Below are 24,986 nucleotides of genomic sequence, written 5' to 3'. Positions count from 1 at the left end.
ATTTCTTTTTTCTCCTCTCTTCTCCTTATCTGTCTGTTGGGATGAGGAAATCATCAAGATTACCAAGACCAGATTGTGAAGTGTTATGCTAATATAAACCATGTGTCTGGTCATGTCAGACTCTTGAATTATGTCCAAAAAAGTCCCCAAACTAACTTTAATTCCAACATTCTAATATTCAGTCATGTTTAAATAAAAGGAGAAGTGTCAAGTGAGGCTTAAATTATTTTTCTGACTTAAATAAGTGAAGAAGGATATGAAAATACACACTGATCTGTTTCTCACTATTTAAATCCACAGGTTTTAGATGGGAAAACAAAAGAAAGAATTTACGCAATCAGCCACTTTTGAGAAAAAGCTTTCTTTAAATCATCTCAATTGTTATAGTGTTATTTAAATAAAATATAGAATTCACTGAAAACCAGTTAGGGAGTATTTTAGAATATGTACTTTAAGATTACAAAACAAGTTGCTAACTTTAGACATTTCATATTGTTTTTTTTTTCTACTTCTTTCCCAACTCAGGGGAACTAATTCTTAAGAGGAAGACATATAAAGAAATTAAAGGACCATACAGTTTATATCAAATTACCTATTATCCAGGCCTGGGACATGTAATTTTATATCTTCAAATATTTGAAAAACACAAAGACATTTCTTCTCTGTTGGAAATCATGAATATAAATGACTTTTCAAAAATTCAATATATTATTTAGTATTTTTTCAGAGGGTTGATTCAAAGTATATGTTAGTAAACATCAAATAATTTGAAATTTTGGGAGGACAAAGTGAACTATACCTGGAGCTAAAATTAAATCTTTTTTTCCTTTTTCCTAGACAGCTGTTCCACCAATAGAACCTCAGGATAATAGATTCTAATACATGAAAGCATGTAAACAAAATGATGGTAAAAAGAACAATGGCTTTATTTTTTGATAGAATTTACAGCTCATGATCTGTGTCAAATCAATCCCCTAAGTTGTCTGCAGTTCCTTAAACAACAAATGCTGGCTTGCTTTGAATGTTGAATTCAGTTTTGCCAGAAAAATGAACTCCTCTCTCCTTATACTATTTACAATTTTATCTCTTGAATATACTTCTAAAATTTATTTTTAATTTACATACAATAGATTTGTTGCTTTTCATGTAGTAGTTTATTATTGTTCTTCTTTGTAGTCAATGTCCATCTATACTTTGTACCATGAAGATGTTGAGGTCAATTTAATTTTAACTACCGGACATAAGCAAATGTGCACACAGATACTTTTATGTCCATTAGCTTCACTGTCCTAAGGACTGTTAGCACACAATTTACAAATTATAATAAATTAAATTACTCTTTATCATAAATTCCATGTAGGCAATTGGTTTTCGCAGATGATGTTGAGTTTTGCTGAACTCCTACCTATGAAGGCACACTATGGCTATAATTTACAACAGGACATCTCATGTGTTGGCTGATATTTTTATTTGGGCAATGAGTAATATGAAAATGAATTCATGAAGATGTCTTAAATGACATTTCATATAAATTCAATATTCATTATGTGGTCTTTTGTGTCTGACTTCTTTCACATGGCATATTTTCTTTGAAGTTCAGCCCTTTGTTGCACATAGCTGTACTTCATTTTTATTGCTCAATAGTATTGTATAGATATCACATATTTTGTTTCTCCATTCATCAGTTGATGGGCATTTGAATCATTTCTACTTATTGTGGTATTGTGTATAATGCTTTTTTCTGCACTCCTCTTCAAATAAAATAAATCTCCTTTACAGAGTAACAAATCTGCCACATGTCAAGTTCTGTTTCTCAACCAGAGAAGAATTTAAATGCTACATACCTGGGTAACTGGATAGTGATATGGAGGCAATCCTACAAAAATGCCACAGGCTCCCAGTCTTTTGAGTGAGATACAGGAAACTTAAATGCATGTTTCTCAAATTGCTTTGTCAGTTTCTAAAGACAGTAAAAGGATGAACAAACACAGAAGCAAGAAGGACATATAAAGGATGAGCACACATTAGAAGCAAGAAAGATTAAAATTACACATTATTGAGGTAAATGAAGACTAGTTCTTTGTGGCTGAAATGTCAAAAGTGTTACATGAGGTGGGAAGTAAGTCTTGATGTGTCCTATTCTGGATGCATATAGTGAGGACACTTAAGTGCCATGCTGTGAATTTTGGGTTTCATTGTTAATTATTGAAGTTATATGATTAGATTTGTTTTTAGAGAAATAACCTTCAGGTATGTGTTCAGTATGAAAGGTGAAAAAGACTAGTACATAGAGATTGTACCTGAAGTTAAAAGTTATATTCCGTTAAAGAAATTGATCAAAGGTTGTACCAAGGAAGTGATTGTGGTATAGCTTTCGGACTCTCAACCTTTTTCATCCCTAAAGTTATCCCAATTACTATCTAACATAAATCGTCATTATTATAGAAATGCAGTCTTCTAAGCAGATTGCTAAACGTGAATTCTTACACACACTCTACACTCCTACATAGAACTATGAACTCACCAGTATTGTAGAAAGCCCAATATATCAGGATAAAGTGTAAGAAATGGGCATCTTCAATCTCCTGCCTAGTGGGACTTGATCTTCTTCCATAGTGTGCATAGTGAGCATTATTGCTTCATAACTTCCACAAACATTTTTTGCTCTCATTTTCCCATGGATGAATATGTCTTACTTGAAAAATAATTATTGCTTTTGTTTCCAGAATTCCCAGTTCTTGGGAATAATTTCATTTAACCATCTGAGCAAAAGTCTTTTGAGATGAGAAAAATGTGCTAAATATTTATACAATGACCAAGTCCTAATAAAATAATCTCTCGGCCAGGACCACCTGAGTTAGAAATAAAAATAATTGTGAATTAAATTATTTCCTCAATTTGATTAATTTTCTCATGTTAAAAGTATGAGTAATATTTCATAAGGAATGCAAAAGGATTAAAGAAAATAATACATGCTGGCATCCTTAGTACCTTATACTACTTAAATATTAGTTATTGTGCTCATCTTATAACTATTAGAGGAAGCTGTAGTATCTTGTAAATGGAACCAGACCTGTGATCTAGGGCTTCAGGTTTTAATTTGGACAGTATAATTAAGTTTTTAGATTTGCATAAACCCTCATAGATGGGGAAATGGGTGCTTTTAAGATGAATAAGGGCAAATGAGAGAAATCAGGGGAATTAAAAATATTTCTAAGGTAAAGTACACTCAAAAATATTAAAGTTGAAGGTTGATAAAACATCGCTCTGGTAAAACAACTTAAAAACATATTATTGTATATATTTAAAGTATACAACATGATGTTTTGATGTATTTATCTTGATCTATATATGTGTGTGTATGCATGCATGTGTGTATATGTAATTATTATAGTTAAGCAAATAAACATATGAACTATAATGAGATCATTATAGTTTCCTTTCTTCTTCAGTCTTGTCTCCCTCCCTCCCATCTCTCTCTCTCTCTCTTTCTGTAGCAAGAGTACCAAAAATCTACTCTCCCTGGACATCATTAATATAATATTATTAATTATAGTCTTCATATTTTATCATGTGAATAAAGCATCATTATGGAAATATGAAGCTACTGTTGCAACCAGGTTAGGTATATCAGCAATGAATTTCAAAGACTGTTCAACTACTAACTAAATATATTCAGTAGGAGAAAGACATCTTCATTTCCAGGTATTAAATATTAGTTCAGTCTCCATTCTCCTACACAAGATTTTTAGTTTTCAGCAAAATATCAGTAAGCAAACCAACAGGTAAGGAAGAAGAAAAAAATGCACAAAATAATCATAGAATCAGTTACAAATATTACAGTAGATGTAGGAATCATGTGAAGGGAATTTTAATTAACTATAGTCAATATGTTAAAGGACCTAATGACAGAGTTTAACAATATGAAAGGTGATATGTAAATTGCAGCAAAGAGATGGAAAGGATAGAAATGCAAATACACAACAGAGATTAATAACACCTGAAGGGGATCACATGTAGTTTTCACAAAAAGAAGCAATGAATTATCTCTGAAAATTAAAATTATCCAACTTAAACCCAAAGAAAGGAAAGTAATAAAAGTATTACAGAGTACTCAAGAGTTGTGGTACATTATCAATTATTCTAATAAAAACTTATCAGATTAAAAGAGAGAATGGAGAAGAAAACTATTTGAAAAAAAGTAAGTGTTAATTTTCCCCCAGAATACAGATACAGAACCCAAATTCTAGAATTCCTAAGAACATCTAGCACAAATACACACAGAAAACACACAAGCACAATACATCACATATTCATACATACATATGCACACAGACACACATATGCACACATGTCCATAAGGCACATATACACCAATGCAGACACACACACATGGGCACACACAATCAGACACAGGCATGCACCTACATGTACACTTGCACACACAAGGGCATGAACATGTGCACACACATGGAGGCACATCACACATATGTACACATACAAGTGCACATATGTACAGAAACACACATGGACACATATGCACATGCATCACTTTGGCAAATTATATGAAAATATTGAAAGACAAAAACAAGAAAACATCTTTAAGTTATCAAGAAATAAAATGACACATGGTATAAGTATAATGCTTATTGTTATATAATTACTTATTGTTGAAAAAAATGGAATTCAGAGGGTCAAAGATAAGCAGGTTGTGCTGGGGAAAAAAAGAACACTATGAAATAGTATTTGGTACACATGGAAAATATGTTTCAAAATAAAGGAAAGAGAAAACTGAATAGGCCTATATCTAAGAAAGAAATTGAAATAGTAATAACCTTCCAAAACAGAAAGCATCAAGCCCAGACAGGTTCACTGGTAGATACTAAATATTTAAGGAACAAATTATACTAATTCTCCATGATGTCTTCTGGAAAATGGAAGCAGAGGGAATATTTCCAGATATATTATATGAGGTCAGCATTATTCTACTATGGAAAAGAGACAATGACACTAAGAAAAAGTAAAATTGTAGACCAATATGTCTTATGAAAATACATAAAAATCCTCAACAAGATATTAATAATTTGAACCCAAAAATGTATAAAAAGAATTATGCACCACAACCAAGTGTGACCTACCTCAGGTACACAAATTCGGCACGACATTAAAAAATATCAGCTAATATATCAACAGACTAGAGAAAAAATACATCATGCCATCAATAGATTAAGAAAATGCTTTTAAAAATGTCCATTTGCATTTAAAGATCTCAGCAAACTAAGAATAGGAGGGGAACTTCCTCAATTGATAAAGAACATCTACAAAAATCCTAGAACTGACTTATTCAAGAAACTCAAACCTTTCCCATTAATATGAAGAATAATAAAGCGTTTCCTTTTTCACTGTTGCTTTTCAATATTATACTCAATGTCCTAGCTAATACTAGACTATAAAAGGAAATTAAAGGTATCCAATTTGTGATGAAAGTTACAAAACTGTCTTAGTTTGCAGATGACTTCGTTGTATAAAAATCCAAAAATTTAGCATAAAATCTCCTGAAGCTGATAAGCAATTATAGAAGAATACAAGTTTAATATATGCTAGAGAGTGAATATTTCTGTCCCTCTAATATTCATATGTTCAAATCTTAATCCCCATATTGATAGTATTAGAAGGTGGGGCCCTTCATAGGTGTTGATTAGCACCTCTATGAAAGAACTTCCCCAGCCCCTCTGCTATGTGGGGATAAAGAGAGAACATGACCATCTCTGAATTGAACAGGCTATTGCCACATGCCTGTCTGCTTGCATCTCGATCTTGGACTTGTCAGCCTTGAGAAATAAAATTCTGTTGATTTTAAGTCACTCAGTCTATGGTTTTCTAAGAAAGCAGTCTAAACAAAAACAATATAGAAAAATAAAATTGTTTTCCTATATATCAGCCATGATCAGGCGGAATTTGAAAATAAAAACATATTGCCATTGACATTAGAATCCCACCACACAAAATACTTACGTATAAATATAGCAAAATGTACATAGTATCTATATGAGAAAAACTATAAAACTTTGATGAAAGATATTAAATGAGAACTAAATAAATAGAAAGATAGTCCATGTTTATGGACTTAACAGTGTCAGGATATCAGTTCTTCCCAACCTGTTCTATGGACTCAGTGTAATCCCAATCAAAAATCCCAAGAGTGATTTTGTGAATATTGAAAATGTGTACCTTAAAAGTCCCAGAACACTCAACTTAATATAGAAAGAGAAGAACCAAGTGAGAAGACAGACACTACCCAACATCCAGACCTACTATAGAAATATAATAGTCAGGAACATGGTATTTACCAATAGCAGATAAATGTGTCAGTGGAATGGAATAGTGACCCCAGAAAGAAAACCACATAAATACAGTCAATGATCATTGTCAAGGATGAAAGGCAGCACAATGAAACAAAAATATTCTTGACAACAAGTGATGAAATAACTGGACATCCAGTGGCAAAGAATCTAACCAGACCTTAAATCCTTCATAAAATTAACTCAAAATGGATCATAAAGCTAAATATAAAACACAAAACAAAATTCCTAGAAGATAACAGAGGAGAAAATCAAAGCGATTTTGAGTATGGGGATGACTTTTTAGATACAACACTGAAGTCACAATTTAAGCAATATATAATTCATAAGTAGTGCTTCATTAAAATTAAAACTGTGCAAGAAAAAGTGAAAATAATGAAAAGGCAACTCAGATGGGGTTTTATTTTTTATTTTTTGCAAAAAAATGTATCTTATAAGGACTTTAATCCAAAACAGACAAAGAATTCTGAGACTTCAACGATGAGAATATGGGAAAAATATGGAGAAATACCTCATCAAAGAAGATAGAAAATTAGTATGTGAAAATTTCATATGCCACCACAAATTAAAGTATTACTGCACATCTGTTATAATAGACAAAATCCAGAACACTAACAACACTGATAAATGCTGTAAAAGAAACTCTCATTCAATACTGGTAGGGATGCAAAATTATAGAGCAATTTTGAGGGAAAAGAATGTCAGTTTCTTACAAAACTAAACATACTATTATCATATAGTCATCAATAACTCTCCTTGGTATTTATTCAAAGGAGTTGACAATTCATATTTACCTAAAAACCTGCAAAGAAATGTTTGTAGCAGCTTTATACATAATCACCAAAACTTGAAAGTAACTAAGACATACTTCTTTAAACAAATGGATAAATAAAATGTGGAATATCCAGACAATGCAGTATTATTCAATGCTTTACAAAATGAGCTGTCAAGCTATGGAAATACAGAGAGGAAAAACTGTATATTACTAAGTGAAAGAAGTCAATCTGGAAAGATGACAGACCATATGATTGCAACTCTATGGTATTATAGAAAAATCAAAACTATGGAGAAAGTGAAAACTCAGTGGTTGACAGTGATGGTGGTTTTGAGGACGGGGGCTATGAAGTTGAATGGGTGCAGCAGAGAGGAATTCTAAGGATATACAACTATTTTGTGCAATATGGCAGTGGTGCATGTATGTGATTATACATTTGTAAACCTCATAGAATATATAATATCAAGAGACAACCCCAGCTGGGCATGACGGCTCACCCCTGTGATCTCATCAGTTCAGGAGGCTTAGACAGGAGGATTGGGATTTCAAAGCTAGCCTCAGCAATGGTGAGGTGCTAAGCAACTCAGCGAGACCCTGACTCTAAATAAAATAGGAAATAGGGTTGGGGATGTGGCTCAGTGGTAAAGTGCCCCTGAGTCTAAACCCCAGTACCAAACAAACAAACAAACAAAAACAACAACAAAAAAATATATATATATATATATATAAACTATCAACTTGTTGATAATAACGTGTCAATATAGAGTTACTATTGTAACAAATAAACCACTCTGGAGGATGTCCCTCATGGGGGATGTTGTGCTGAGGTGGGGACAAGGGTGATATGGAATCTCACCATACTTTATGTTGAATCTTACTGTAATTGTAAACATGCTCTAAAATTTGTTGATTCAAATATAAAGAAAATAATATTTCATGTAAAGAAGAACAGAATTCACAACACAATTATCAATAAGAAATATTAAAGAAACTTCTTCAAGCAGAAGGAATATGAATCTAGAATAAATGTATTGAAACAATGAAAAGAAAAACATCAAAAGTGAAATAAGCATAAAATAAAAGATATTTTTCTGATTTTTAACTGACCTAAAAGAATGATGACTACATAAGGAAAAATAGTAATGCTGTATTTTAGGTTTATAGCATATGTAAATGTAAAATATCATCCAGCTATAGCTTAAGAGAGTGGATGCAAGAGTTGAGTACATGCTGCTGCAAGGTCTTTACATGAGATGTGGATTAATAGTATTTTAAGGTAAATTCTGATAAACACCTTGAAAAAAGTAGGACAACTCTTAATTTTCTGAAGGCACAAATAATGATAAATAGAGGAAACAAAATAGCATTATGAGTTATTCAATTAATTCAAAAGAAAAAAAAAAGGATTGATGAGGAACAAATGAAAAAGAGCAAGAAGGTAGATTTTAATTAAACCTTATCAATCATCTCTTTGCATTTGGATGGCATTAACACAGTAGGTAAAAAATAGGGATTATATGACTGATTTTTAAAAAGTAAAGGTAATACACAACTAATTAGATGCAAAAACCTCACTTTATAAAGACACAAAAAGGTTAAAAGCAAAAAGATGGGAGAAAATAATCTACAAAAACCTGAACCAAAATATAACTGAAGAAGCCTTATTAAATTCAGACAAAATAGACATCATAACAAAGAATATTATCAGGAATAAAAAGGGATATTACATTTGTAATAAGGTTAATTCTCATAGGCAATAAAATACCCTTTAATTGTGTAATCACTTAATGACAGTATTTCAAAATGTAAGAGAAAGCATTAATGGAAGGGATATTTTTAAACCACAGTACCATACAATAGCAAAATTAAATTCTTGTATTTAACATGGCTAACCTATGGAACACATAATTTAGCAACACAGTTTACTGTAGAGAACCAGTTGTTTACCCTCAGAAACATGTGTCTGACCTAAAGCTGTGGTTTTCTGCTGCTGCCACACATTGTAAAAAAGTATTATACTGCATATTGCAAGCCTAGAACAAGATCAAAATTCAAAATTTGAAGTATTGTTTCTCTGAAGGTTTATCACTTCAAGATCATTGTATAGTTGAAAAACCATGAATTGAACTACATTGGAAATTTTATAATTAAAAATTAAACTTACACACATATGTTTTAAGAAAGAATTTATTTGATATCCAGTAGGACCAGTTAGATAATTCCTTGAATAAGGCCCTTCAAATAAATCCTCTTTTCTGTCTATGTAAGGATAAAGTAGGAGGCTCTTAATATGTGTGTTTAAAAGAATGTGTCAGGAATTGAACTATAGGGAAAACAGTATCTCTAAAATATTGTATCAAAAAAACTAAAATTTATTTGGGGGATATCATGCCTTTTTACCCTCACCAGATAAATATAAATCATGTTTCAGCTTTCATTGTTTTAATATCACATAATATTACATGTTTATCCTCTGTTTCATATTCATCATATAAATAAAAAATAATGAATTTTATATTCAGTCTGACATCATTGTGCATGTTCTATTTAAAATGATAGTTTGAATTGTTTTTTGAAGATTGCCACTTTGTGCCAGTTTATTTGTCTCAACAGAATATTTACTCCAACTAGTCAAGTGAATGTTGTATTCAATTTTATGCAAATGAGTATGTCTATGTTAAAACCTTTAGAAACATATCCAAATATTAACGAATTTAAGTGACTTCTAGTAAACTAGAGATACTACACCATGGTTTAGCTGCTGTGTACATTTTCTTTTTATTTATTTTTCTTTATGATATAAGACTTTTGGCACAGACTTTGAATATTGTGTGAAATTTCAGACCAAAGCAGCTTTATATGAAAGATGCATTCATATGAGGTAGCCCTATAATGAATGCTCTAAATCGCTGTGAGCCCTGTAAATGAGAAGCCCTACTTTCTTTGCTGTCTCTTGAGAACTCATTAAGACAGCAAACATGTTTTTAGAGAAATCCAAATCATATGCAGAACACACTAGCCCTTCTATCAAGAAGATTCACAGCAGAGAAAAATACTATAACTGTTCAGCCAGGAAGTAGCATTAGAGATGCATTTAAGTGTATTGGTTCTTTCCACTAGGACTGCCAAATCCTGGTGCTGGATTTGGGTTTTAGTTAATCAATCCCCTATGTTGGTCCTTAATGATGTGTACCTCATTATAGTCCACCACACAGAATGCTAGGCCATGAGGAGATTTATTGATGCATTGTGAAACAAAAAGTGACTACTATTGAAATTTTGTGAATTGAGCAAAGCAAACACTGTACAGGCATTGATTCACGTTTATTCTTTTGAAAACTAAAAAAAAAAAAAAGAATATATCATCATCCTAAATGTTTCAGATGCACTTAATTTTCATATACATTACACAGTCTCTAAGTGGGATAGAGAAATAAAACATTCAAACTCAAATAGGATTTCCTGATGGTTCATTAATCAAAAAGTATATGTCAACAAATTAGTTAATTAAGACTAGTGGGAAGCAGTCTTCTTCTTGCATCCATATTGAACTCAGAATCTAAATTTATTTTTGTAAGTCATAGTATCAGCCCATGTCTATACAGATTGATAACAGTAATGACTTTATAGTAATTATGCAGGACTCTTAAGATAATGCATTTCAAAGCACAGAAATTCTTACTCTTAACATGTAAATATGCTGCATACATGTGTTGAACATATGATGTAATGTACTTTAATTATTTTAGTCCATCAAACTTGATTGACTGTGTATGTTTATCTAACAATTCATCCATTTCATACTCCTTTTAGTAATTTACGTATATCTTTAGAATTTTACACATTTAATAAGTGTAAAGTCTTACATAATAAAGCATTTATATCTAACTCCAAAGACTGATCTTTTCCACAATAGGGTGAATAAAAGCAAAAAATTGTCCAATGAGGTTTAGCGTTTATTATGAAGATATTAATTGCTTTTGACTAAATTCCACCTCTTCTTGAACTGCAAAGATATTTTTTAATAAATTTTAAATAAATGCGCTCATTCAGGGGGGCTAACATGGAGAAGTTCAGAAAATAAAATGATGTCTACCAACCTACTATGCTCAGCAGAAACTCTGGTAAATGGAATACAGATGTTAGAGACATATACATACATCCGGGCAGTTGGTAACTGAATGCAGTCATAATGGGTGAATATACATTTTATTGCCTCAAAAAGTATGGGGCTGTCAGATGGCATAAATGCTAAAATAAAGACTCTTAAAAATCTGAACTTCTATAAAATCAATAGAAACACCAATAAAAAATGGTTGAGATAAGTAGATCTAAATTAAAAGGCAGAAGAAGGCAGATTAGAGGCAGGGTGCACCTCATAGAAGTTCTTCAACTCATGATTTAAAGCAGAAAGTTTGCTCCTCAGCAAGGTGAGTGACTAAGGGAATTCACTAAAATGCAGCATTAGATACTGAAATCATTATAGAGACACAGAAATCTGGAAACTCGGAATAAAATGTAAGAAATTACACATTACAGATGTGCCACTCCATAGCAGAGGGTGGGAGGTGCACAGAGTGGAAAACACAGCAGATAAATTCAGTTTGGGAGAACCTATGGAACGGAGTGGGAAACTGGCTCTAACCCAGAGATAGTGGGGGAAGCTGTTGAGTGAAAAGCAACTAAAATCAATTGTCCACGGGTGGAGAGTCCAAACAGAATCAGCATTATAGTGGTAGGAACTGTATTTAAAGTGGCCATGTGGCAGTAAGCAGAAGTTGGAGATTGGGAATCCATAAATGAAGTTACCAGCCTGACCCAACAATTGCCTATTGCTGGGTTCAGAGTAGACCTGGACTGGCATGATTAAAACAGGTACACAAAGGACTATGCCTAAGGACACACAAGCTGGACATAGCAAGGAGAGAGAGCTCCCTTTGTTGCAGTATCTGGGAAGATGACATGAGCTCAAAAATACTTCCACACGTAGAATATGGGAGACGAAAACTCCAAACCAACAACCAGGTCCAAAGAAGAAACAACCAGAGGTGGAAGTCCATTCCCATTCCTGGACATCTACATTAAAAACCTAAAGAGGTCCCAGAGAGAATAACAACAACAACAAAAAAGATAACAAAAACAAAAGGACATGCATTTACATGCCTCTCAACTGATGGAAGTCCAAGACCTCTGAAAACAAGAGGAAACAGGCAAATAAATCCCTCCTCAAAATTCACAATCCCTCAACAAAGGGTCCCATAGATCTGGAGGTGGATAAATTTCTATTGCAATACTACAAAAAACTTGTTACTAAAATGTTCAAAAAACTAAACTAGATCTAAACAATTAATTAAGAGAGCAAATGCAGGAGATGAAAGATCATTTTAATAAAGAAATGGAGTTACTGAAATGAAAACAATCAGAAATCGTGGAAAGAAAAGAAACAATCAATTTAAAAATTTACATGTAAGCATTACCAACAGATCAGGTTACATAGAAAACAGAACTTCAGAACTTGAAGACAGAACTTTAGACCTTGATGACAAGGCCTATAAAGTTAAATACTAGTATGCAATGACAGGGGAAAAATAGACCATGATCAGAATACACAAAAACTCTGGGACATCAAGAGAACAAACCTGATCATCACTGGGATATATAAGAAAATGAGACAGAAACTAAAGGCAGTAAGAACCACTTTGCTGATAGAGTAACAGAAAAATTTCCCCCACCTTAGAAATGAGAAAGATATCCACAGACGGGAAACATATAGGACCCCAAACAGACAGGATAAAAAAAAAAAACAAACAAAGAAACTTTCCAAAATGTATCATAATCAAAATGCATAACAGAAAATAATAAAGGAATATTAAAAGTTGAAAATGAAAAATGTGAGGGCACATATAGAGAAAAAACAGTAAGACTGACTTCTGACTTCTCAAAACTCCCTAAAATCAAGAAGGCCTGGAATGAGATATCCTAAGTTCTAAAAGAAAAAAAAAAATTGCTAGCCAAGATTGCTATATCCAGCAAAGCTATCTTTAGAATTTATGGAGAAACAAAATCTTTCCATAAAGATAAACTTTAAGAATTCATGACCACCAAGGTAGCACTGCAATGAATTCTTCAAAATATACTGCACAAAGAGGAAACCAAACACAAACATTGACACCCCAAATAGATGAAGATCACTAGAACAGCAACCAAATAACTGAAAACATAAACTGAATTAAACTGGGTGAGGTGATGCATGCCTGTAATCCTAGTGACTTGGGAGGTTTCACAAAGACCTAAGAAACTTAGCAAGTCCCTGTCTCAAACTGAATCAGGAAGATATAAAAAACCTAAATAGACCAATATGAAGCAATAATATTGAAAGAGCAATTAAAAGTTTTCCAACAAGAAATGCCTAGTACTAGAAGGATTCTTCTCTCAGTTCTACCAGAACTTTAAAAATGAACTAATACCATTCTTCCTCAATTTCATGAAATTGAAAGAAAATAAACACTCCCAAAATATTTTCCATGAAGCCAGTCTAACCTTGATACAAAAACCAGAAAATGACCATCAAAATAAATAATACTATAGGCTAATAACTCTGATGAAGATTGATGCAAATATACTTGACAATATATAAGCAAACTGCATTCAAAAACTCACTGAGAAGATAGTACGCCATGATCAAAGGGATTTCATCACAGGGACACAAAGTTGTCTCAGCATATGCAAATCAAAAAATGTAATTCACCACAGAAACAGAATTAAGGACAAGAATCACATGATCACCTTAATAGATGCAGGAAAGATGTTAATGCTAGAGAAACTGGGGTTAGAAGGAACTTACCTCAACATTATAAAGATTATGACAAACCCAAAGCCAACATCATATTGAACAAAGAAAAATTGAAAATATTTACTTGAAAATCAAGAATATGACAAGGATATCTGCTCTCACCACCTCCATTCAATATAATTCTTATAACAGTAGCCAAGGCAATCAGGCTATATAAGGAAATTGAAGAGATATATGAAAAGGAAAGGTCAAATTATCTGTTTCCTGATGACATAAATTTATGTCAAGAATACCCAAGAGATTCTGACCAAAAAACTTGTAGAGCTGATTCAGCAATGTAGCAGGATACAAGATCAACATTTATAAATCAATAGTTTTCCAATACTCCCCACAATGATTCAGCCAAGGGAGAAATCAGGAAAGTCATTTCATCCACAATAGCCTCAAAAAAATAATAAAGTAAATACCTGGAATTAATCTAACCAAGGAGGTAAAAGAATTCTACAGTGAAAATTATACAACACTGAAGAAAGAAATTGAAGAATTTTAGTAGGTGTAAAGAACTTCTATGTTCTTGGATAGACAAAATTAATACTCTCAGAATTGACATGCTACCAAAAGCTTTATACAAAGTCAATGCAATCCTCATTAAAGTACCAATGATATTCTTCACAGAACTGGATAAAATCCTAAAATTAATTTGAAAGAATACAAAAACCAGAATAGCCAAGGCAATCTTGAGCAAGAAGAGTGATGCTGAAAACATCACAATATCTGACTTCAAATTATACTATGTTGCTATAGAAACAAAAATAGCATAACATTGGCATCAAATAGACATGAAGAACAATGCAAAAGAATTGAAGATAGACAAATCCACATACTTACCTTGTACTTGATGAAGATGCCAAAAACAAATGTTTGAGAAGATAGCCTTTTTAACAAATGGTGCTGGGAAAACTGAATATCTAGAGGTAGAAGAGTGAAACTAGATCCCTATCTCTCACCCTACACAATGGCAAATCAAAGGTTTAAATACTTAGGAATTAGATCGTAATCTTTAAAACTGCAAAAAGAAAACAGTAGGTCAACATCCCAATATATTGGTGTAGGCACTAATTTCTTTAACAAGACCTCTATTTTTTCCTAGACCCCACACTTTATTGTGAATTAACACCCCTATATCAGAGAAAACATTCAGACTTTGGTTCTTTGGGATTGGCTTATTTCACTTAGCATGATGTTCTCCAGTTCCATCCAGTTATCTGCAAATACCATAATATTATTCTTCTTTATGGCTGAATAAGATTCCATTGTGTATATATACAACAGTTTCTTTATCAATTCATCTATCAAAGGGCATCTAGGTTGGTTCTATATCTTAGCTATTGTGAATTGATGTGGCTATAAACATTGATGTGGCTATAAACATTGATGTGGATTTTTTAAAATAGCAGCTCAATTCACTGGAGTGTGCTGATTTTAAGTCCTTTGGGTATAAATGAGGAGTGGGATAACTGGGTCAAAAGGTGGGTCCATTCCAAGTTTTCTGAGTAGTTGCCATACTGCTTTCCAGAGTGGTCATGCCAAATTGCAACTCCGCCACCAATGTACAAGTGTAGCTTTCCCCCCACATCCATGCTTACATCTATTACCCTAAAAATTATTATAGCACATAAATAATTCAGAAACTTTGTGGGAACATTATCAATAGTCATTCATTATATTTCTATACTCTTTTGATAAATATGTAGAAAATAGAATAAAAAACAATTGAGTTTATAATTGGATTTAAAAGAATAAACTCTTAGAATTTTAATTCAAAAGTGCAATAATCATGCATTGGAAATTACAAAGCATTCTTGAAAATAATTTAAAAGATCTAAACAAATGGAAAAACACAAGTTTATAAAGTGGAAAACTTAAGTTTAAAAATCCCATACTTTTTAAATTGACTGAAAAATTCAGCATAATTCCAGTCAATTATTTGAGCAAAAATTAATAAGTTACAAAAATTCACATAGAAATGAAAGAGATCCCATAGAGTTAAATAAATCTTGAGGAAAGAACAAAGTTCAGGGATTCACACTTCTTGTTCTCTAATCTTACTAAATAGCTATAGTGATCAAGACAGGAAAAAAAAAAAAAAAAAAGACAGGTATACAGAATAATGACATAGAATTGAGTTGAGAAATAAATACATTTGTGATCGCTATTGTTTGTGTCTCCTCCAAAATTCAGGTATGGAAACTATTTAATGGCCAATGTGTATATTAAGTGGTGACTTGGTCACCAGGCTCCTCTTCTTACGTATGGGATTAGTACCTTTATAAAAGGACTTCATTTGACCTTCAACCCACTTGCTCTTTCACCTTCTGCCACATGACATAGTGTTGCTGTCCTCTGAAGATGTAGCCACAGGCGCCATCTTGGAAGCAGAGAGCTGCTTTCACCAGACTTCAGACCTGTTGGTGCCTTGATATTGTGTTTCTCACTCTCCGAGCTGGGAGAAAATGAATGTCTGTTTTTTAAAAATTACACAAACTGTGGAGATATATTTGTAGCTATACAAGCAGATAAAGACAATGATCAAATGACTTTCTACAAGCATGTTAATACAGTTTAATGAGGAAAAAAACAAATGTTTAAGCAAATGGCCATGGAAAAACTAGACCACTATGTGCAAAAGAATAAAGTAGGACCTCTACCTCATATTACGTACAAAAATTAATTCATAGTAGATCAAATTTGTAACTATAATAGCTAAAAATCTAAAGCCCTTTAAATAAAATATGGGCATAAATGTTTATAGCCTTGTATTTGGCAACAGTTTCTTGATATGTCATCTTTAAAAAGCAACCAACAAAAACATATTTTATTTCTTCAAAATTAAAAATAATTGTGCATCAAAAATACTATGGAAAGAAGTAAAAATATAACCCAGAGAATGCAAGAAATATTTGCTGATAAATATCTAGTAAGGGACTTGTGTTCATATTATATAAAGAATTCTTGACCACAGGCGGACACTGCACTGACCCGCCTGCCCCCACCACCAGCTCTTACTCAGCATGTCCTCGCTTGGGCTCCCCAGCTTCTTTGGAGGCAGGTGCAGGCATTTTGAATTATTCCTGAGGGCGTGGCCACCATCCTTGGAAGGGCAGCTGCCTTCCTGAGACACCTACAGGAGATTTGACAGGTACCTCTATTTACTCACTTACATCCTACACCCTTCCCATTCTCTTCATTCACAAATAGAAATACTATAAATAACAATCTAACTCATCCTAGTACAATAAAGTTAAAGTCTTTATAGGGGCTATTTGGTTCAGGGCTGCATTTTTTCTGTATTGGGTGCTCCTAATATTGATCTCCCCTTCAGAGGAGGGGTACTGGAAAACTACAGGGTCATAATAAGACTGCAGGGGGAAAATTCAGTACCTAAGATCTTCACTGCTATAGGGGAATATACAGAAACAATATGAAAAAACAGGGGAAGAAAGTGTCCCTAACAAACAAAGATGATACTTTGATAGAATACAATGACAACATGGCAGTAGAAATGACAGAAAAAGAGTCTAGAATCTGCATAATTAAAATGATACATGAAGCAAAAGATGAGATAAGAGCAAATGCAGGCAATGCATAATCATTCCAATAAACAGTTAAAAGAGCAAATGCAGGAAACAAGAACACAAGAGAGATTCTGAAAACAAACAAACAGAAATACTTGACATGAAAGAAACAATAAACCAAATTAAAAACTCAACAGAAAGCATCACTAACAGAATAGAGCTCATGGAAGACAGAATCTCAGACAATGAAGACAAAATATTTAAGCTTGAAAATAAAGTTGAACAAACTGAGAAGATGTTAAGAAATCATGAATGGAATCTCCAAGAATTAAGGGATAGCATGAAAAGACCAAATTTAAGAATTATTGGAACTGAGAAAGGCACAGAGATACAAACAAAAGGAATGAACAACCTGAGATACAAACAAAAGGAATGAACAACCTGTTCAATGAAATATCAGAAAATTTTCCAAACTTAAAAAAAAATGAAATGGAAAATCAAATACAAGAGGCTTACAGAACACCAGATGCACAAAATTACAACAGATCCACACCAAGGCATATTATAATAAAAATACCTCACATACAAGATAAAGGTAGGATTTTAAAGGGTTCGAGAAAAAACATCAAATTACTTATAAAGGGAAAACAATATGGATATTAGCAGATATCTCAGTCAAGACCCTAAAAAGAAGAAAGGCCTAGAACAACATATTTCAAGCTCTGAAAGAACATGGATGCCATCCAAGAATACTATACCCAGCAAAACTAACCTTCAGATTTGATGATAAAATAAAATCTATCCATAATAAACAAAAGTTAAAAGAATTTACAAATAGAAAGCCTGCGCTACAGAACATTCTCCGCAAAATATTTCATGAGGAGGAAATGAAAAACAACAATACAAGTCAGAAAAGGGAGGAACTACCCTAAAAGAAAAACCAAAGGAAAAACCAAGTCAAGTTAAAAATGAAAAATAAGCCCAAATGACCAGGAATACAAATCATATCACAATAATAACCCTGAAAGTCAATGACCTAAACTCAATAATGAAAAGACATAGACTGGCAGATTGTATTAAAAAGAAGGACCCAATAATATGCTGCCTTCAAGAGACTCATCTCATAGAAAAAGACATCCACAGACTAAAGGTAAAAGGATGGGAAAAAACAATGTACCAAACACATGAACTCAGTAATAAAGTGGGGGTATCCATCCTCATATCAGATAAAGTGAACTTCAAGTCAAAATTAGTTAGGAGGGATAAAGAAGAACATTTCATACTGAAGGGAAACATAAATCAGCAAGACATAACAATCATAAATGTTTATGCCCCAAACAATGGCACATCCATGTATGTCAAACAAATTCTTCTCAATTCCAGGAACCAAATAGACCACAATACAATAACAGTGGGGACTTTAACACATCGCTCTCACCAACTCCAAACAAAAACTGAATGAAGAAACTACAGAACTCAATACAATCAATGATATAGACTTAATGGATATTTAAAGAGTATTTCATCCATCATGGAATGAATATACTTTCTTCTCAGCAGCTCATGGATCCTTTATGGATCCTTCTCCAAAACAGACCATATGCTATGCCACAAAGAAGCCATTAGTAAATATAGCAAAATAGAGATACTACCTTGTATCCTATCAGACCATAATGGAATGCAATTAGAAATCAATGATAAAATAACAAACAAAAACTACTACACCTGGAGACTAAATAATATGCTATTGAATGATGCAATGATAACAGAAGACATCAGGGAAGAAATTAAAAAATTCTTAGGGGTAAATGAGAACAATGACACAGCATATCAAAATCTCTGGGACACTCTGAAAGCAGTACTAAGAGGAAAGATCATTGCAGTGAACACATACATTAAAAAAATAAAAAGTGAACAAATAAATGACCTAACATTATTATATCGTAAAGCCCTAGAAAAAGAACACATCAACAAAAAATGTAGAAGACAGGAAATAATTAAAATCAGAACTGAAATCAATGAAACTGAAACAAGAGAAAGAATTCAAAAAATTGATAAAACAAAAAGTTGATTCTTTGAAAAAGTAAACAAAATTAATAAACCTTTGACACCGTCCAGCAGAGTCAATTTGGCGCGGGAGACAAACGAGTAGCTAGCGAGACTCTTGAATTCCAAACGGTTTATTGATGATTCAGAAACCCAGGAACACCAGTGCTTGAGGAGAGCCGGCTTATATCCCATCCAGGAGGCGGAGGGTAGGTACAACGCTAATTAAGCAAAGATCAGGCAAGGAGCTAGCTGTCCAATCACGGTAAAGGTCAAAACGAGCAGGCACGAGCAGAAGCACTCGGGAACACATGTGCACGCATTGTGTGCATGGACTTAATTGAATATGGCCAAAGATAAAACACCTGAGTGTGCTTATGTTAACCAACTTCCTCACCCCAATGTGATCAAAACAACTTCTGGCTGACTGCCAGGCGCCAACTTGGCGTAGTTCGTATATCATAGCCCCCAACAAACCTTTAGGCACGCTAATGAAGAGAAGGAGAGAAAATTCAAATTACTAGAATTCCTGACAAAAAAGGAAAGATCACGACAGACACCACTGAAATACATAACATGATTAGAAGCTAATTTGAAAATCTATACTCCAACAAAATAGAAAATATTGAAGACATTGACAAATTTTTAGAGACATGATCCTCCCAAACTGAATCAGGAAGATGTACACAATCTAAACATATCAATTTCAAGAACCAAACTAGAAGAAGTCTTCAAAAGTCTACCAACCAAGAAAAGCCCAGGATCAGATGGATTCTCAGCTGAATTCTACAAGACCTTTAAAGAAGAACTAATACCAATACTCCTCAAACCCTTCCAAACTCATTCTCTGAGGGTAGTATCACTCTGATACCTAAAACAGACAAAGATTCATCAAGGAAAGAAAACTTTAGACCAATATCCCTGATAAACATAGATGAAAAAATCCTTAAAAAAATACTAGCAAATCACATACAAAAACATATTTAAAAGATAGTGCAACATGATCCAGTGGGTTTCATCCCAGGGATGCAAGATTGGTTCAACATCCGGAAAACAATAAATGTAATTCATCACATAAATAGACTTAAAGTTAAGAATCCTATGATTATTTCAATACATGTTAAGAAAGTGTTTGACAAAATACAACACCCCTTCATGCTCAAAACACTAGAAAATATAGGGATAGAAGGAACATACCTCAACATTGTAAATGCTATCTATGCTAAGCCCATGGCCAACATCGTTCTTTCAGAAAAATTGAAAGCATTCCCTCTAAAAACTGGAATGAGACAGGGATACCTCTTTCAACACTTCTATTCAACATGCTCCTTGAAACACTTTCCAGAGCAATTAGACAGACCAAAGAAATTAAAGGAATATGAGTAGGAAAAGAAGAACTCAAGCTGTCACTATTTGCCAATGATATGATCCTATATTTAGAAGATCCCAAAACTCCACTAGAAAACTTCTAGAACTAATAAATGAATTCAGCAAAGTAGCAGAATATAAAATCAATACGTGTAAGTTTAATGCATTTCTATTCATAAGTGATGAATCCTCTGAAAGAGAAATTAGGAAAACCACTCCATTAACAATAGCCTCAAAAAAAAAAAAAAAAAACAAAACAAAACTTGGAATCAATCTAACAAAAGACATGAAAGACCTCTACAATGAAAACTACAGAACACTAAAGAAAGAAATTGACGAAAAACTTAGACGATCAAAAGATCTCCCATTTTTTTGGATAGGCAGAATTAATATTATCAAAATGACCACTCTAACAAAGACACCATACAGATTCAATGCAATTCCAATTAAAATTCCAATGACATTCCTCATAGAAATAGAGAAAGCAATCATGAACTTCATCTGGAAGAATAAGAGAACTTGAACAGCAAAAACAATCCTGAGCAGGAAAAGTGAAGCAGGAGATATCACAATACCAGATCTCAAACTATACTACAAACTATACAGAGCAATAGTAACAAAAATGGCATGGTTTTGGCACCAAAATAGACAGGCAGACCAATGGTACAAAATAGAAGACACAGAGACAAACCCACATAAGTACAGTCACCTTATACTAGACAAAGGAGCCAAAAATATACAATGGAGAAAAGATAGCCTGCTCAACAAATGGTTTTGGGAAAACTGAAATTCCATATGCAGTAAAATGAAATTAAACCTCTATCTCTCACCCTGCACAAAACTCAACTCAAAATGGATCAAGGACTTAGGAATTAGACCAGAGACCCTGCACCAAATAGAAGACAAAGCAGGCCCGAATCTTCATCATGCTGGCTTAGGGTCAGACTTCCATAACAAGACTCCCAAAGCATAAGTAATAAATGCAAGAATCAATAAATGGGATGGACTCAAACTAAAAAGCTTTTTCTCAGCAAAGGATACAATTAATAATGTGAAAAGAGAGCCCACAGAGTGGGAGAAAATCTTTTCCACATGCACTTCAGATAGAACACTAATCTCCAAAATTTACAAAGAACTTACAAAACATACCAAAAATACAAAGAACCCAATCAATAAATGGGCCAAGGAACTGGACAGACACTTTACAGAAGAAGACATACAGGCAATGAATAAATATATGAAAAAGTGTTCAAAATCTCTAATAATTAGAGAAATGCAAATTAAAACAACTCTAAGATTTCATCTTACTCCAATTAGAATGGCTATTATCAAGAACACAAGCAATAATAGATGTTGGCATGGATGTGGGGGAAAAGATCCACTTTTATATTGCTGGTGGAGTATGTCACTCTGGAAAGCAGTGTGGAGAATCCTCAGAAAATTTGTAATGGACCCACCTTTTGACCCATTATCCCACTCCTCAGTTTATACCCAAAGGACTTAAAATTAGCATACTATAGTCATGCAGCCACATCAATGTTTAAGCAGCTCAATTCATAATAGCTAGATTGTGGAACCAACCTAAATCCCCTTCAACAGATGAATGAATAAAGAAAATGTGGTACATACACACAATGGAATATTATTCAGTCATAAAGAAGAATAATATTATGGCATTTGCAAATAAATGGATATAATTAGAGAATATCATGCTAAGTGAAATAAGTCAATCCCAAAAAACCAAAGGTGGAATCTTTTCCCTGATAAGTGGAGGATGATATATAATGGGGATGGGGGGGGGGATTGGGAGTGAGAGAGGAATGGAGGAACTTTAGATTATGTAGAAGGAAAAGAGAGGGAGGGGGATATGAAAATGGTGGAATGAGAGAGACATCATTACCCTATGTACATGAATGATTACACAAATGGTAAGAATCTACAAGGTGTACAATCATAGAAATGAAATCATGTACCCCATTTGTGTGCAATGAATCAAAATGCAGTCTGTAAAAAATTAAAAAAATTAAAAAAATTAAGAATACTTAAAACTTAGCAAGAAAAGATAATCCAACTAAAACAAGGGAAAAGGACATTTCTTTATAGATATATAAATAACCTATATGAACAAGGAAAGATTCCAAGAATCATTATCATACTATTTTACTTTCATAATGATGACTATAATAGAATTATGGACTAAAACAAGAATTGGAAAGGATAAAGAGAAATACATACATTAGTATGTATATAGAAATGTCAAATGGGACAGAAATTTATGTAATAGTTTGTAAACTTCTCAAAATTTTAAAGTTTGTTTTATAATATGACCTAGGAATTCCATTTCTATTCTCTACACATGAGAATTAAAAATATATCTCCAGACAAAAAGCATGTCCATAAATATTCACAGGAACATTATTCAAAAAACCCCCAAAGCACAAACAACCCAAATGTCCATCCATTGATAAGTGAATAAATAAAATATGTTTTTGCAAAATATTATTCAGTCAGAAAAAGGAATGATAAACTGATATGTGCTGCAACATAGATGGACCTTGAGAACTTCATACTAAATGAAGAGAGTCAGACACAGATGGCAACATATTGTGTAAATACCATTTATGTGAAATGTTCAGTACAGAAGTGGATCCACAGGGACAGAAAGCAAAACAGCAGTCCAGGACATTTAAGTTTAAAAAGTATGGAGTGGAGAAGATAGATGATTAGAGGAAATGTACACTCCTCATCAGTTGCTCAGCTAGAGATTTAAAAAGCCAGAAGACTGCTCCTCAGTGGGAAAAGTTGGGAAGTCACTTGAGAAACTCAAGTTCACAGAGTAGAGATCTCACTTCTGAGCCACACTCACAGTTCAGCCAAGTAATAGAAAACCTCACTCCACACACAAACTAGCCCCACTGGAGCCTCAGTAATATTTTAACGCAGAAGAGGGGAGATGAATGGAGAATATACAAAGAACCTTATAAGCTAACACCCAAAATTAAACAACCCAATCAATAAATGGGCAAAAGAACTAAACAGATATTTCTCAAAAGAAGAAATACAAATGGTCAACACATACCTAAAAAAAATGTTCAATAAAAAATGTTCAATATTTCTAGCAATCAGGGAAATGAAAATCAAAACTATAAAGATTTCATCTCACTCCAGTCAGAATGGCAATTACAAGAATACAAATAATAAATGCTGAAAACATGCAGAGAAAAAGGCATATTCTCACATTTTAGAGGGGACTGCAAATTAGCACAAGCACTCTGATCAAAAAACTAGGAGATGGAAAGGAGGTAGAAAGGATGGAAAAGGGAAATAAATACAGAATGAATTTAATAAAATCATGCTATGTACATGTATAAATAACCACAGAAAATTCCACCTTTGTGTATATCTATAAAGCACCAATCAAATAGAGGTAAGGAGGAGGGGAGGGAAAAGGGGCCACTATAGACTTATATGGAGTAAAATTAAATTCCATGCATTTATGATTATGTCAAAATGTACCCAACTATTATGTATAACTACAATGCACTAATAAAAGCATTAAAAATGTATGGGGCTGCCATAGGTTTTGCCAACATCTTTTAATGAGTTTTGAGTATTTGGTGTTTTTTAACATATGATAAAGTAGAAAGAAGTGCAATTATGTTGGAAATATAAGGTTAGCTTTTGAAGTATCTTCAATACCATGATAATTAATTCATGCCTTATTCTGTGTAAAGTCATGAATGCTCAAAGATTTTTAATTGGAAAATTACAAAAACAGATTCATACATTAGACTCATTTCTATAGCCTTCAGGATATATTTAAAAAGAAAAGAAATAGTGTAAATGTTAACATAAAAGTTAAATTTATATTGATATTTTAAATATTATTGATATTGAATATATTTAGTTTATCAAGATTTCAGAAACTTAAAATGGCAGTCCTTGACCATAAGAAAGTTATATGTATTTAATCGGGCCAGAGGTCAAACTTTGATGAAAGCAGTAGCTCAGGAAGACAGATCTGATAACTTTTGTGAAGGTACTGATGACCTGGTATAACCTTTGTA

This window comes from Sciurus carolinensis, chromosome 1, assembly GCF_902686445.1.
Source record: "Sciurus carolinensis chromosome 1, mSciCar1.2, whole genome shotgun sequence".
NCBI classification, from domain to species: Eukaryota; Metazoa; Chordata; class Mammalia; order Rodentia; family Sciuridae; genus Sciurus; species Sciurus carolinensis.
Note: the sequence above shows the minus strand (reverse complement) of the source record.